General features: G+C 28.5%; 1 protein-coding gene across 1 annotated transcript in view; it reads left to right on the top strand.

The window, feature by feature from the left end:
* The window catches only part of Lerp (lysosomal enzyme receptor protein), a 263,489-nt gene that overhangs the window by 39,278 nt on the left and 209,012 nt on the right, over nt 1–15,199 (top strand). The window lies entirely within an intron of this gene.

Genomic DNA, 15,199 nt, shown 5'->3' with positions numbered 1-15,199 from the left:
TAATATTTTTTTTATTTTTTTTTAATTCAATTAAAATATTGTATTATGTTTATTTCTGTGAGAAAGAATATATTAAAAGACTTAACACAATTTAAATAAAGAAATAACATAATTTCTTTAACATTACCTATATTCTGAAAACATTAATTCGAGACAACAAGAATAGACTGATCATGAATAACAAGGGTGGCCTTATATGATTTATGTATTATATGTAGTCAAGGACTTTTTGTTAGCCTCATATGTTCAGATGTGTTGTTACTACGTCCGCTTATTAAGAAGAATGATGTTAAGATTGCACAAGTTTCCCAAAAAAAATATTGTTTTTGTTCATTGAATTAAACATCTATTTTGGATTTGAGAGCTCATAAAAAATGTAAGTTTAAGTAATCGTCATTATATTTTAAAGGCCGTATTCATAAACAAATTTTAAATCTATAAAAATTTGTTAAAAGGGTGTAACAATCGAAAAATTCAAAATTGAGTTTTTAAAGGATATTGGTACAGCGTATCAAGGCACAAGTCTTCACGAAATTGTAGCTTTCTATTTTTAAAAATAACGACTTTATTAAAGAAAGAAAATCATATATGTAACCACAACATTTTATATTTTATTTAGTTTTTTGTCTCTCCTGTAAAATTTAAAAAAAGTGATGATACGTCCTTTTACATTTTAGGTGACGATATACATATGTATTTTTGGAAAGTGTGCTCCAATAGAATTATGCATTCTCATTCACAAGTGTTTCCAGTTGAATGTGCGTTTCAATAAGAATTTCTAAATTTACGAAAATACATCAACAATATCTTTAAGGGATATACACTCCCTGCCACATGAATAGGACCACCTAACATATTTTGTTTCAAAAGGTTATAGCTTCTACAAAAAAAATGTTACGAACTTAATTTTTATTTCTATTTAAAGGTAATTTAGATGTTGTTGAACACTACATAAATTGGTTTTGTTTTTATAAAAAAATTCTGTAAACCAAGTAAAACAAATGCCTTAAACAATTTTGCGTCACATGAATAGGACCCTACTATAAAAAAAACTGTTTTTAGATAGTTTTCTATAAAATTTTGTAATTTTGTTTACATTTTATGAAAATTTTTACATTTAAAAGCCCTTTCAATAATGCGTAGAGCATCCATTTTTACAGATTGTTTCGTAAATTCGATTGGGTATAGAATCATACAATGATTTTATGTAATCGAGCGAAATGGTCGACCAAGCCACTTTTATGCCTTCAATAAGTTTCTCTTTGGTAGTTTACTGCTTTCCAGAAGCACATACTTTACGAGCTAGCCAACCCCAAACAGGTCCGTTGAGTAAGGGAGGCAAATAGAGCACATTAACATTTTTCCTAACGATAGTCCGAGAAAAAGTACATGTCCGATACATTTAAGTCGCAATCTTAACATATACCGTTCTAACAAAGGGAATTTCTTCGTACGGATATTATAATATTTCTCCTTTGTTGACAACATCGATACAACTATACATTTATACTACGAATTTGTTTATTAAATATGTATACTTAAATTTTATTGTAAAATGTGTCGATTTCCAATAATAATTGTGGAGCCATTTCACCATATTCTCAAAAATAGGCCCTTTATGGTTATTTTCTTATATCCAGAATAAAAAATTGCTGATCGATTATTTTTTATATAAATCCATTCTTATTTTACTAATTTTAAAGGATAAACAAGCTTTAATATCCTTTTAAACCTAAATAGAGCAAAAAGAGATTAAGTGGAAAAATCTAATATATGTAAATGTACATACATACATATTTATTATTCTAATAATATAAATAACAAAATCATTTTGCTAATGAAATAAAAAAACAAATTTATTTAATTTCTTTTCAATATCTTATTTGTGCCTTTTTACGAATTCACATGCTTACAATATACTACATACCAAATAAATACAAAATCATGTAAATAATTTGTTGATGTTGTAAAAATATAAGCAGTGAATATGTACGAAAACAGCAGCAGCAAATACGATGTCAGTAAAAAAATGGGCAATCAAACCCATTGGCATCGAGGTTTGTTTGGAAATAATAAAAAATTTAAGAAAACACATCCAATTCAATATTGTAAATAAAAAATAATCAACAAAAAATGTATTATAAAATTGAAGCCACACATATCCAACGAGTACCATATACACCTTATATAATCTTTCCTCAGCAAAAGTTAACAAAAGGTTACATTAGGGGAACGCATACTAAATTATTATTTGTAAACCCAATAGTAACCCACGTTCTTAACCATCTTGAATTGCTTCAAGTTTCTGAATTTTAAGTTGTGTCTAAGTGTAGAAAATAAGTTTTTCATGTACCAACTGAAATTAAAAAAAATATATCTTGGAAAATAATTGCCTCCCTAACATATATACTACATGGCAATTTAAATAAAATATCTCTATCCGCTTATGTACATACATATGTATGTATATATTATACATGTACATTAGGGCTATAACTAAATTTTGGCCCTTGCACCATGCGTTGGTAAATGTTGTGTTATTTACGATAACATTCTTTCGGGTCATTTTGGAATAAAAACCTCATTCAAAATTTTCTTAAATTTTTATTCCTTTTTTTATTGTAAAACAGTGGATTTTTTCCCCGTTATCCAAATAAGTTTTATATATACTAAATTCATGTCACCAAATTCGGTTACGATCGGTCCATAATTAGTCATAGCTCCCATATATAACCCCTTCCGAAAATCACTTTAACGTGCATAAATCTCTTAATAATTTTGGTATACACACAAAATTCAACATAAATAACTTTCATAGACATAAATCACACGACCTAATTTCATGGTGATCGGTCCATAATTGGTCATAGCTCCCATATAAGGCCCACTTCCGAAAATCACTCTCGAATATAAATTATTGATATTTTAAAAGTAAAATATTTTTGCTCATTTACTTAGTATAGGGTATTATATGGTCGGGCTTGACCGACCATACTTTTATACGCCTAATATAAATACATCCATATGTATATTAGGTATAAAATACATTGAAAATTACATTTATTTTTTTTTATTTTACACTAACACTGTACACCCGCCCAACAGTTAAATTGCAAAAATAAACAAAGTCTTCATAAAAAATAAAACGGATTGAAATGGATAAAGTAATAAAATACCAAAAAAATGCAAAGAAAATAAAATTTAAAACCCCATCGAGAAAATCTAAACGACAACAATTTATTCCTTTTTTACGTTTAACTGATTTTTTTTTAGCATTCTGTTACAAACTTCAATAAAACTTGTACATAAAACTGACTATCGGAAACGGCTGCTGGTTATAAGTAGGAAACCGATCTTAACTGTACATTATTTTGACACAATTGCAAATAATTTTGACCGTATCGATTATAAGCATAGAAAAATACACATACATTGTAAACTCTCCTGACAAAGGCCTAACTCAGTTGTCAAAATCATAATTGGTTGGAATGTACATATTAGTGAAAACGAACGAGGTTCTCTAATTAGATATATTTTCACTTATTAGAGTTCACTTAAAATAATTTGTAAACCAATTTTATTCTTGCAAAAAATTTCACAACACTTGTTACTTACTAAATTGATTTAACTTATGGCATTTTAACTGATCAACACAAAACTGACTAAATGAAAACAAATTTTAATTGAATAAACCGTTATTTTTTATGAATTCACCATTATTTTTTATTAAAAGTGGAATGCGGAGAGTTGTTAAAAATATTTTTTAGATTTCATATGAAAATGTTTTATTCATGCACCTAATATGCAAGAGTAAAGAAAATTGTTTATCATCGATTGATAATATAATATAATAGAACAATGTTGCATCTTATTAACCGCGTCCTACTAATTTTTATCGAACGATATGAAAATTTATTCGCTTACACTAAATCATACGCTTCGGAGTACACCACTGTGAATTAAAATTTTTAGAATGATGTTAACGAAATAAACAAGTAAGAAAGTATGGTCGGTCAAGCTTGACCATATAATACCCTACACTAAGTAAAAGAGCAAAAACATTTTTCTTTTAAAATGTCAATAATTTATATTTTTGAGTGAATTTATATGAGAGCTATGACCAATTATGGACCGATCACCATGAAATTAGGTCGTGTGATTTATGTCTATATTAAAGTTAACTATGTTGAATTTTGTGTGTATACAGTGTACTCTCTCTTTGCGGATATCTCTCTAAAGCGGACACGTCCCATAAACGGACACTTTTTTCAGTCCCAAGAAAATTCTATGGAATTATTTTCTACTCTCAATAGCGAACATCTCTCAAAACCGGACAAATTTGTCAGCCCCTTAGGTTTTTAAGCGATTTATGCACGTTAAAGTGATTTTCGGATGGACCGATCGTAACAAAATTTGGTGACATGAATTTTGTATACATATATGGAGGGTATTTAAGATTCGACACGGAATTGTGCAAAAGTGTTTTTAAGTTAAAAATAGATTTTTTTAAATTTTATATTGCGATATAGTCTATTAGGCCTGGTAAGTGCATTTTTGTTACATATAAGGACTGAGATCGTAAAATTCTTAACACACGTTTTTCATTAAAAATTTTTACCCACGTATTATTTGATTTTTTTTTTGATCAAGTACCTTTGTAAAGCATGTCAGTTATTATGTTTAATATGAGTGACCAGAAAAAACTACGTACTAAAATTATTAAATATTTTCAACAAACCCCAACTTGGTTGGCCAAACAATAAAAGGTCTGGTATCAAACTGTTTCCAATGTTATTAAACAGTACCGGGAGAACTTGTCCGTTGATATAAAACCTGGTTCAGGTAAAAGGAATGGTCCACATGATACTTCTAAAGCCAAAAAAATAGAAAGCATTTTCAAAAGAGCTCCCAACACCTCCGGTAGTAAAGCAGCCCGGTTAGGTCAGCACTCGGACTATTTGGTACCAAAAGTTAATTGAAGTCAAATCTTATACAAAAAATATACCTGCTGCATAATGGATGACGAAATGTACGTATGGAAATTTTTACGCAGCTTCTGGTTAAATTTTTGAATGTTGCAGATGCTCGAGGGAATGTTGAAGAAAAGTTTAGAACCCAAAAGCAGACAAAATTTCCCAAAAAGTTCTTGGATATGTAGTTGCGGCAAAAAAGCCAAAAATTTGTTACTAAGGGCTTTATAAATACCGAAATTTATATCAATGAATGTTTACAAAAACGGATGTTTCCATTCATAAGACTTCATAATGTGTCCACTTATTTTTGGCCTGATTTGGCATCTGCCACTATGGTAAGAATGGTCTTGAGTGGTACAAGAACAATAATGTGGAATTTGTACCAAGAGAGGCAATTCATCCAAACTGCCTGGAGCTGAGGCCAGTGGAGAGATATTGGGCTCTTGTTGAAGATCACAAAAAAGGTGTCCAAAAGTGTGGTAGATTTTAAACGGAGATGGACAACCTGTTCGAACAAAGTGCACTATAAAAACCATAATGGAAGGGTTTTCGAAAAAGTTTTAATATTTCATCATTAGTGATTAGAACTATAAAAATATTTTTTTTTGTAAATTGTAACAATAATTTCAATCAAATAAAAAAAGACTCAACACTGTAAGTTTAGTGGTTTAATTTTTATTAACATATGTATATTAGAGTGTCCCAAATTTTTTTTTTTGGAATTTCGGAACGCATACCCTCTAATTTTTTTATATATATAAAACTATAGTTAAATATGAAATTTTGTCTTTCTATCATGATTGTAACCCGTGCCGACTTGCGATATAGTTTTGTGGTGCATTTACAAGGGGAAAAATGCAAATTTTTCAGTTTTTGTAAAAATGTTGCCATTAAATAATTACTTTTGCAATTTAATTTAAAAGAATCGATATGTGTACGAATTGTCGTTCTAATAAGATATAAAACACAAAAATTGGTTAAAAAAGGTTAAAGTTATTGAAAAATCGCCAGGCCATTAATGTGTCTCAGGCCACTAGAACAAGAAATGTAGAAACAAAATTAACATATTTTGAGAAATATTAAAATAAGAGCATATTTTTACTTATTTACTTGTATATGAGTTTTTGTCTTCGTAGGATACCGTTTTTGCAAAAAAAAATTAAAAAATTGTATGTCTTGCGTTACAAAATATTTATTTTGATAGATATCCCACTCGCATCCCACTAAGGGACTAAAAATATCTTAAAGGAATGGACCTAAGCTTTCTTTTGACTACAAACAAAATTTTAAAAAAAGGGCCCATTTGGAAAAAAATCGTATTTGCAAAAAAAAAGTCAAAAATTGTAAGTCTTGAGTTAAAAAATATTTATTTTGATAGATATCCCACTCGCATCCCACTAAGCGACCAAAAGGGTCTTCAAGGATAATATCTAAGCTTTTGTCAACAAAGTCAACAAAGTTTTTGATTTTGCAAAAAAAGTCAAAAATTTTATGTTTTGAGTTACAAAATATTTATTTTGATAGATATCCCACTCGCATCCCACTAAGCGACCAAGTAGGTGTTCAAGGAAAATATCTAAACTTTATTTTAAGAAAAAAAAAAAAAAAAAAAAGAACCCATTTTAAAAAAAAGTCAAAAAGTTTTTGATTTCGGAAAAAAAATATTAAAATTTTTTTATTTTTTTTTTTAAATATTTTTTTTCGAAAGATCGAAGAAATATCTATCTATACTATTTGGGACACATTTTGCTAAGAACAATAGGTAATAAGTTACATGGATAAGAAAAAACCCCTGTTTGACCAAATTGTCAAAATTTTACCCCCTATAACTCAGAGAGTTCTCGACCGATGTTGTTGAAAAATTGTGTCTGAGTTACTATCCAATAGAGCTAACCTTGGTGCAAATTTCATCCCGATCGGAAGACATCGATTTCAAAAGTTGGTTCACTTGACATGAAATGCCCCATATATATAAAAAAATTAGAGGGTATGCGTTCCGAAATTCCAAAAAAAAAAATTTTTTGGGACACTCTAATGTATATGTATGTTAAAAATTAGTTATAAAATCATTGATTTATAGTCAATAAACATGAGTATGTGAAACGTATCAAAATTCCTGTAAATCCGTTAAAAAAGTGTTTGTTTTAATTTCAAAATATGTTTTTTTTGGCGCTGATTCACAAAATGATTACTTTTATCCAAATAGTCTTATGGAAGTGAAAGGGTAAGAAATTTCCATTATCTAAATAAATTAATCTTACCAAAAACAATTTTACTCAATTTTAATTTGTGATTTATTGCAATTTTCTTTATTGGCACTGAGGTGTGCAGAGTTCACATTAAATTACGCACTGTTTGTTTGAGATTGAAGAGTTTGTTGCATTTGGCTACTACGGAAACGGAAATACAATCGCATTTCCGTTGTGCCATTGGAAGGAGCAATTTTACTGGCTGCCATCTATTGTATGTATGTGTTTGTATTGCCTAACCAATGTTTGCAACATCGCGAGTTATCGCTATGTTCTAACAATAGTTTTTAAGTTTTTTCAAATTTTTTCAGCTGTTATTGTCATTATTACTGTTAAAGTTTACGTTGTTGTTTTATCCTTATCCTTTTTTGTTTCCTTGCTCTTGTTTTTCGAATTATGTAAACAATAATAACGTCGCAAACACGTCGAACAACGTTTCATTTGTTAAGCAAATAACAAATGTTGTTGCTGTTGGCGGTGGTGATAGTGATGGTTCCAGTGGCTGGTGTTTTCAGACCTTAACTGGCTGTTATTTCGCTCATTTCTTTCTTTCTTCTTTTTCATCCTTTTAGCGTAAAACAAATTGTTTTTTTTTGCCATAGAATTGTATGCAACGTTAAAAAAATCCTTTTATGTTTTCAACGAAATATTATTTTAGATTTTTTTGTGCATTCATACACCAGCAAAAGTATTCATTTTGTTAAGCCGCCTGTAGCACAGGGATTTCATTAAAACATATATATTGGCTTCATGAATGATACTGAAAATAAAATTAGCATTGGCATTTTTCAAGCACTTCCACGAGTGAATACGCTGGACCCAATTTTTCATGCCTTGAGCACACAAATCGGCAGAAATAACTGGAAATTCGCGTTCGGTGTTGTCCTTGAACTAAGGTTGTTTACTTGTTGGCATATACCATCGATTTAATGTAACCAAAATTAAATTAAATAACAACAAACTTCATTAATTGTTATAAATATTTGTCAAGTATAGACAGGGGGTAAAAGATTATTTTTTTTTTTATCTCGCGTTAAAACGTAAATGTTGATAAAACAAATTTACGGACCAGTTTGAATGGAATTTCACGGTCCAGTTTGAATGGAATTTCATATGCGCAAAGAGGAACTGTTGTCGAGTTTAAGTTTTGAATTTGGACTGACTCCAGAGTTATATGCATTCGATTTTTCGCTAGTTTTTTTTTTTTTTAAAGGTACTTTTATTCTTTTTAAGTTAGTTAAAAATAATGATAATGAGATAATGTATAAGGAATTTATACTTTTTGAAAAGCTAACTCTACATAAAATGTTGTAAAAGAAAAAAATTAAAAAATATTTGATACCGAGGGGACCTGGTTCATCTAAAAAGTGGATTTTTTTATGTAAAATTCTACTTTAGGGCAAACAAATTTAAAATCAGCATAGTCGATATAAAAATACAGTAAACCATTTTTGATGACCCATTATTCTTAATTATTTTATAATTATTGTTATTCCGATATTTTTTAAAACTTTTTTGGGAATTGCATTATTCCTGATAACAAATTTAAAAATTTGTTTTCAGTTTTGCATTTCCAATAGAAAAAAATACATATATACATAACTGTAAAATTTTATTAAAAGAAGAAATATTCATAAATAAAAATTTAATTTAAATTTGAAAAATTTGTGTCTTAGCAAAAACTCAATAAAAAACATTTTTCAAAAGACGAATTTTTTTCTTTGGATCGCTCACTATTTGGCCATAGCCCCATAAAACTTTCACTTTCGAAAATCACTTAAATACACATACATAAATATCTCATATATATCGCTATTCAATATGCATAATACATAAAAATCGCTGTACTTAATAATTTTATGAAGATCGGCCCAAATTGGTTATAGCTACCATATAAAGACCACTTCCAAAAAACACATTAATTTTCATAAATATCTGAAAAATATCGATAACGAACTACAATTTTACAGAGATCGGTAGTATTTATTCACAAACGACACTACTAGTTTGTGGGAATATCGGTCCATAGTTGACCATAGCTATCATATAAGATCCATTTCCGAAAATCACTTAAATACTCATAAATTTCTTATAAAAGGTTCTACAGATTAAAATTTTAAATAAATAAATAATTTTCATATATACGAAAATCCATGTGTTAAATTTTATGAAAATCGGCCCATAATTCGGCATAGCTCCTATATAAGGACCACTTTCGAAAAACATTAAACTCTATAAATAATTTAAATATATCGATATCAAACTAAAATTGAATACAAATCAATAAATTGTATCCAAAAATCATACTATTGGATTTTGTGAATACCGGTGCATATAAGGTCCATATCCGATAATCACTTTAGTACCCATAAAACTTTTGTAAATAACGTTATTGAGATAAAATTTAAGCAAAATATGCCACAATTACATAGAAATCACGTTAAAATATTTAATGACGATCGGTCCATAGTAGTTTATACCTCCCATATAACACATATAAACATTCATAATTATATATATATAGCTCCTATATAAGGCTCACATCCGGGAAAATGCATTAAAAGTGAATAACAAACACTGAATATCCATATTGTTTCTATAACATCAAAACCGAAAATTAAAATATTATAGAAACAAAATCAATTGATAAAATATAAAAATACCTTGCATAATTTCAAAAACAATTTTTTCTGTTAAAACCGAACACAAAACTCTAGTTTATAGCAATGTAATTTTTATAATTTTCATCATATTTAGGTGGAGGGTATTTAAGGTTCGGCATATCCGAATATAGTACTTTAACTAGTTTTTCTATACCACTGTGGGAAATTTCAAACTGTGAAATAATCTGTCATACCTACTGTAAAACCCTTTTTTAAATCGATTTTTAACTATATTTTAAAACAATGTATGAATTTGACCCATATAGAATTTCTTATATGCATTTACTAGGATTGTCAATTATTCGAGTTTAATTTTCTTAGAATAAAAAAAGTTAAACATTTTTTTATTATTCGAGTAATGGATTAATTTTTTAAATTTCCGAATTATTTACTAATATATGGGGCATTTCATGTCAAGTGAACCAACTTTTGAAATCGATGTCTTCCGATCGGGATGAAGACATCGGTGGATAACTCTCTGAGTTAGAGGGGGTCAATCTATGACATTTTTTATCCAAGCATGTGTTTTTTCTCATCTATGTAACTTATTATCTATTGTTCTTAGCAAAATGTGTCCCAAATAGTTTAGATCAGAGACAAAAAATAAATGTTATTAAATTTTTTGAGACTGAAAAAGTTAGGCATAAATCAATGAATAATTTTTACGTTTTCAAATAAGAGTTATTCATAATAAATATTTTTTTTCGTTGCTCATAACTTTTATTTTCGATTTATATTTTTTTACGTTGCCTAATAAGTGTTATTCATAATATATATTTTTTTACGTTGCTCATAACATTTATTTTGATAGATATCCAACTCGCATCCCACTAAGCGACCAAAAATTTAAGCTTTCTTTTGAGAAAAAAATTTTTTTGTTAAAGATTGAAGAAATAGCTATCTAAACTATTTCTATCAAATAAATTTTTTTTCTAAACTAACAGCCTGGCCCACGATGTCGAAAGAAAAATTAGTCGAAAAAATTTGTATGAAAAACACTCAAGATAGGGCAATTCCACGAGAATCGCTACCACGACTGAAAACACAAAAACCCTAGAAACTTCTTTTCCAGATGATTTGAATAGAAAATAGTAAAAAAATGTTACTATGTGAAAGTATTTAGATCATATTACAAAATTTAAATAATTGTTAAATAACCGAATGTATATATTCTATTCATTTCTATTCAGAGAAAAATCTGTCACGTACGATATTAAATTTTATTTATTATAAAATCATCCAAAAATTGTTTTTATTTAAATATGACGGATTGTAAAGGAAAAATATTTCGTTTAGTGTAAGAAATTAAAAGAAAACATAACACCTCTCACTATTCGAATATTTTCGCATATTTCTACATGTACCTCAAAATGAGTTCCGTTTTATGTCACGTACGATATACCCTTATTTCGCTCAATATTTTGGACAACAATATTTCGAAAGAACTTTTTATTATTTTAAAATATAGTACCCTCTGAATGGAACATAAAGTCCAATTTATTTTTCAGATACTCTTATTTTTGCAAAATCTATTCCACTCTATAGGCGTACAAATGTCACGTACGATGTTATGGAATTGCCCATATGGCAAATATTTGACGAAAAATACGTAACCGCTAAATAAAATACATTTTAATTCTTTTATTTATTCTCAAAAACTCCTTTTACTTAAGACAATTCAAAATAAATATTTTGTTTCTTACAAAACACTTGTAAGAGTAAATACGTCAAACAAATTTGTGCTACAAAAATTGGTTACGCTTTATTGAGTAAAAATGGGCCTTTTTTTTCTTAATTAATTAAAATAAAGCTTAGATATTTTCCTTGAGGACCTATTTGGTCGCTTAGTGGGATGCGAGTTCGATATCTATCAAACAAATGTTTTGTAACTCAAATCGTGAAATTTTTGACTTTTTTTGCAAAATCAAAAACTTTTGTTGACTTTTTTTTCGAAATGGGCCCTTTTTTTAATTTTCTATTTCTATCTATCAAAATAAATGTTTTGTAACTCAAAATATGCAATTTTTTACTTTTTTTTGCAAAATCTAACTTGAAAAATTGTGTCTGAATTACTATCCAATAGGTCAAACCCTGGTGCAAATTTCATCCCGATCGGAAGACATCGATTTTAAAAGTTGGTTCACTTGACGTGAAATCCCCCATATAAATCAATCAAGGAGAGATTTACTACTGATATTTTCTAGTAATTTTAAAATTAACTAAATTTGGTGATCCAGATAAATGTTGTTATACAAAATGCATATTACCTATATTTAGGTGGTGGTTATACAAGATTCGGCACAGCCGACTATATAACACTGTCTATACATTTCTCTTTACAATTGGCGTATGGTTGTGTGTGTGTTTTTATTTTTTTTGCAGCATGTTGTATATAAATCTTATCTAAATATGGCTTAAGGGAGTTCCGAAACAACTACAAAACACAATAGAAAAACATCAATTCAACCAAGTGACTAATATTAATGTAGACAATAAAAAAATTCAAGGATTTATTAACAATCAGTTCGTCATTTTGAACAATTATTTTTGTATTAGTATAAAAGTACACCTATTTAGGAAAAGTTGCAATAAAACCAAAAATCTAACATTTGCATTTTATCTTAGAAAAAATGAAACTAGCACAGACAAAAACCAAATTTTTTAACATTGCTCATTTTACAGTCAACAGAGCACTGTAATACAAAATATAATATAATACAAAAATACGTCTGAAATAGGTATCAGAAATAATTTCTCCAATATATATAAAATTAAAAAAATATTTCAGATGTTTTTTTTTATAATAATAAAAAAAAAACATTTTGAAAAAAGTCACTTTTATGATGTTCAGGCAACGAATTTGGAAAAATATGGAGTTGCAGACGTAACCCACTATATACGAAGGGTAGTCCATTGGGTCCTAAATGCGACTGCATAAGTAAAATTTCGGAAATAAATTTGGAATTTGAGAAAAACAGCTTTTAAAAAAAGTCTATTTTGAAAAAAGTGACTTTTATGATGAAGTTCAGGCGACGAATTTGGAATGATATGGAGTTGCACACGTCACCCACTATATACGAAGGATAGTCCAATGGGTCCTAAATGGGACTACATAAGTCGAATTTCTGAAATAATTTTGGAATTTGAGAAAAACAGCTTTTAAAAAAAGTCTATTTTGAAAAAAGTGACTTTTATGATGAAGTTCAGGCGAGGAATTTGGAAAAATATGGAGTTGCACACGTAACCCACTATATACGAAGTGTAGCGACTGCATTAGTCGAATTTCTGAAATAATTTTGGAATTTCGAAATTCGTCGCCTGAACTTCATCATAACAGTGACTTTTTTCAAAATTGACTTTTTTTATAAACAGTTTTTCTCAAATTCCAAAATTATTTCAGAACTGCGACTTAGATAGTCGCATTTAGGACCCTTTGGACTACCCTCCCTGTATAGTGCGTTACGTGTGCAATTCCATATTTTTCCAAATACGTTGACTGAAGTTCATCATAAAAGTGACTTTTTCAAAATTGACTTTTTTTAAAAGCTGTTTTTCTCAAATTCTAAAATTATTTCATAAATTACACTTATGCAGTCGCATTTAGGACCCAATGGACTACCCTTCATATATAGTGGGTTACGTGTGCAATTCCATATTTTTCCAAATTCGTTGCCTGAACTTCATCATAAAAGTGACTTTTTTCAAAATGTTTTTTTTTTAATATTATTATAAAAAAAACATCTGAAATATTTTTTTAATTTTTATATTTCTGAAATTGTTTCTGAAATTATTTCTGATACCTATTTCAGACGTATTTTTGTATTATAATTCATTTATCAAGACTGTTAAGTGATTAACAGTGCTCTGTTGACTGTAAAATGAGCAATGTTAAAACATATGGTTTTTGTCTGTGCTAGTTAAATACGAATTTATCTTCACACACATTAATTCAAGACTAATCAACAAAATCTGAAACTTAAAAAATGTCATTAAACATGAATTAACATTAAAGCATTTCATTTGCTTCAAGAAATGCAGTCAATTTCGCGCATATTTTCTCATTTTATATCTGAAAATCATAAAAAATAAAAAAAAATCTAAGGAAAATTTTCAAAATTTTTAAACAGCAATTGCATAAAGAATTCAAAAATGCTAAATTTCCATTAAATAAAAATTTAGTATAAATCGGTTAACCGGTTTTTTTGAAGACAAAAACCGAAACCGCTTAACCGGTTTTTTAAAGACAATAATCAAAACCGGGTTTTTCAAAAACACACTTTTTCGGTTAAAACGGAAAACGGTATTTTAAATTTGCCGGTTTTTTGGACACTCTAATTGAAAAACAATCAAATCAAATCATACTATTTACATTGAAACTTTTTTCTGTGTTCTTGTTTTTTTCTTTAAAAATTCGAAAATAACTGTTATTTTCGGTTCCTGTATATCATTGTTAACCAAACTCTCACAACAATATATTTACTTCGTATTCTAGTGTTACGATGTGCGTACACTGAACCAAATTTCTTATGAAAATATCCTTCACTGGCAACACTTGTAAAATAACTCATGTTCGTTTTTTAATTTCGGTTCACATATATAAGAAACTCACACATAGACGGTGCCCGCGGGCGTACTGCTGTATATTCTATAATGTATGTATTTATCCCATATAAAATAAAATTTGTGGCATATTCTCGATATTTACTTACTTTTAACTTTGTTTTGCAAGAATTAAATCACGACCGAAGCCGGTTCTGAAACCAGTTGTTTCAGCCAAATCCCTAAAAAAACAGAATTTATTGAATATTCCAAATCTGTATGATTTACTATACAGCACATTGTATTGGAAAACAACAAAAACAAAACCTGTTTAATGTTTTTGATCATAAACGTCGTCTCTTTGTATAGCCTAAAAAAACAGAAGGACCCGTTATATTGCGCAATATTCAGTATTCCATTTTTTCCCACTCTGTCTGACAAAATGTAACAGTAAAATAATGTAGCAGCATATGGAATGGCAAAAATATATTCGTAACATTTTTTCCTTTTTTTTCATTAGAAATTTTTTTTTGATCAAATCTATTCTATGAATTTTTTTTTCATTTTGCACAGTGGTATTTATTAGTATACAATGTATATTTGTATACAATGAAATATATTTCAGTACTATTGACAATCTGCTAAATAAAAAAGGAGGAGTTATTAGATATAAATGGGCACATAGTTAGCAGGTTGGTAGATATATTGTCATTGCTTATGAAAGGATGGTCACCGAAAAAGAAGTATGTGAAAAAATATTTAAAATTTAAAAAAA

The sequence above is a fragment of the Calliphora vicina genome, chromosome 1 (assembly GCF_958450345.1).
Source record: "Calliphora vicina chromosome 1, idCalVici1.1, whole genome shotgun sequence".
Lineage (NCBI taxonomy): Eukaryota > Metazoa > Arthropoda > Insecta > Diptera > Calliphoridae > Calliphora > Calliphora vicina.
The sequence above is the reverse complement of the archived record's forward strand: the minus strand, read 5'-3'. Positions and strand labels throughout refer to the sequence as shown.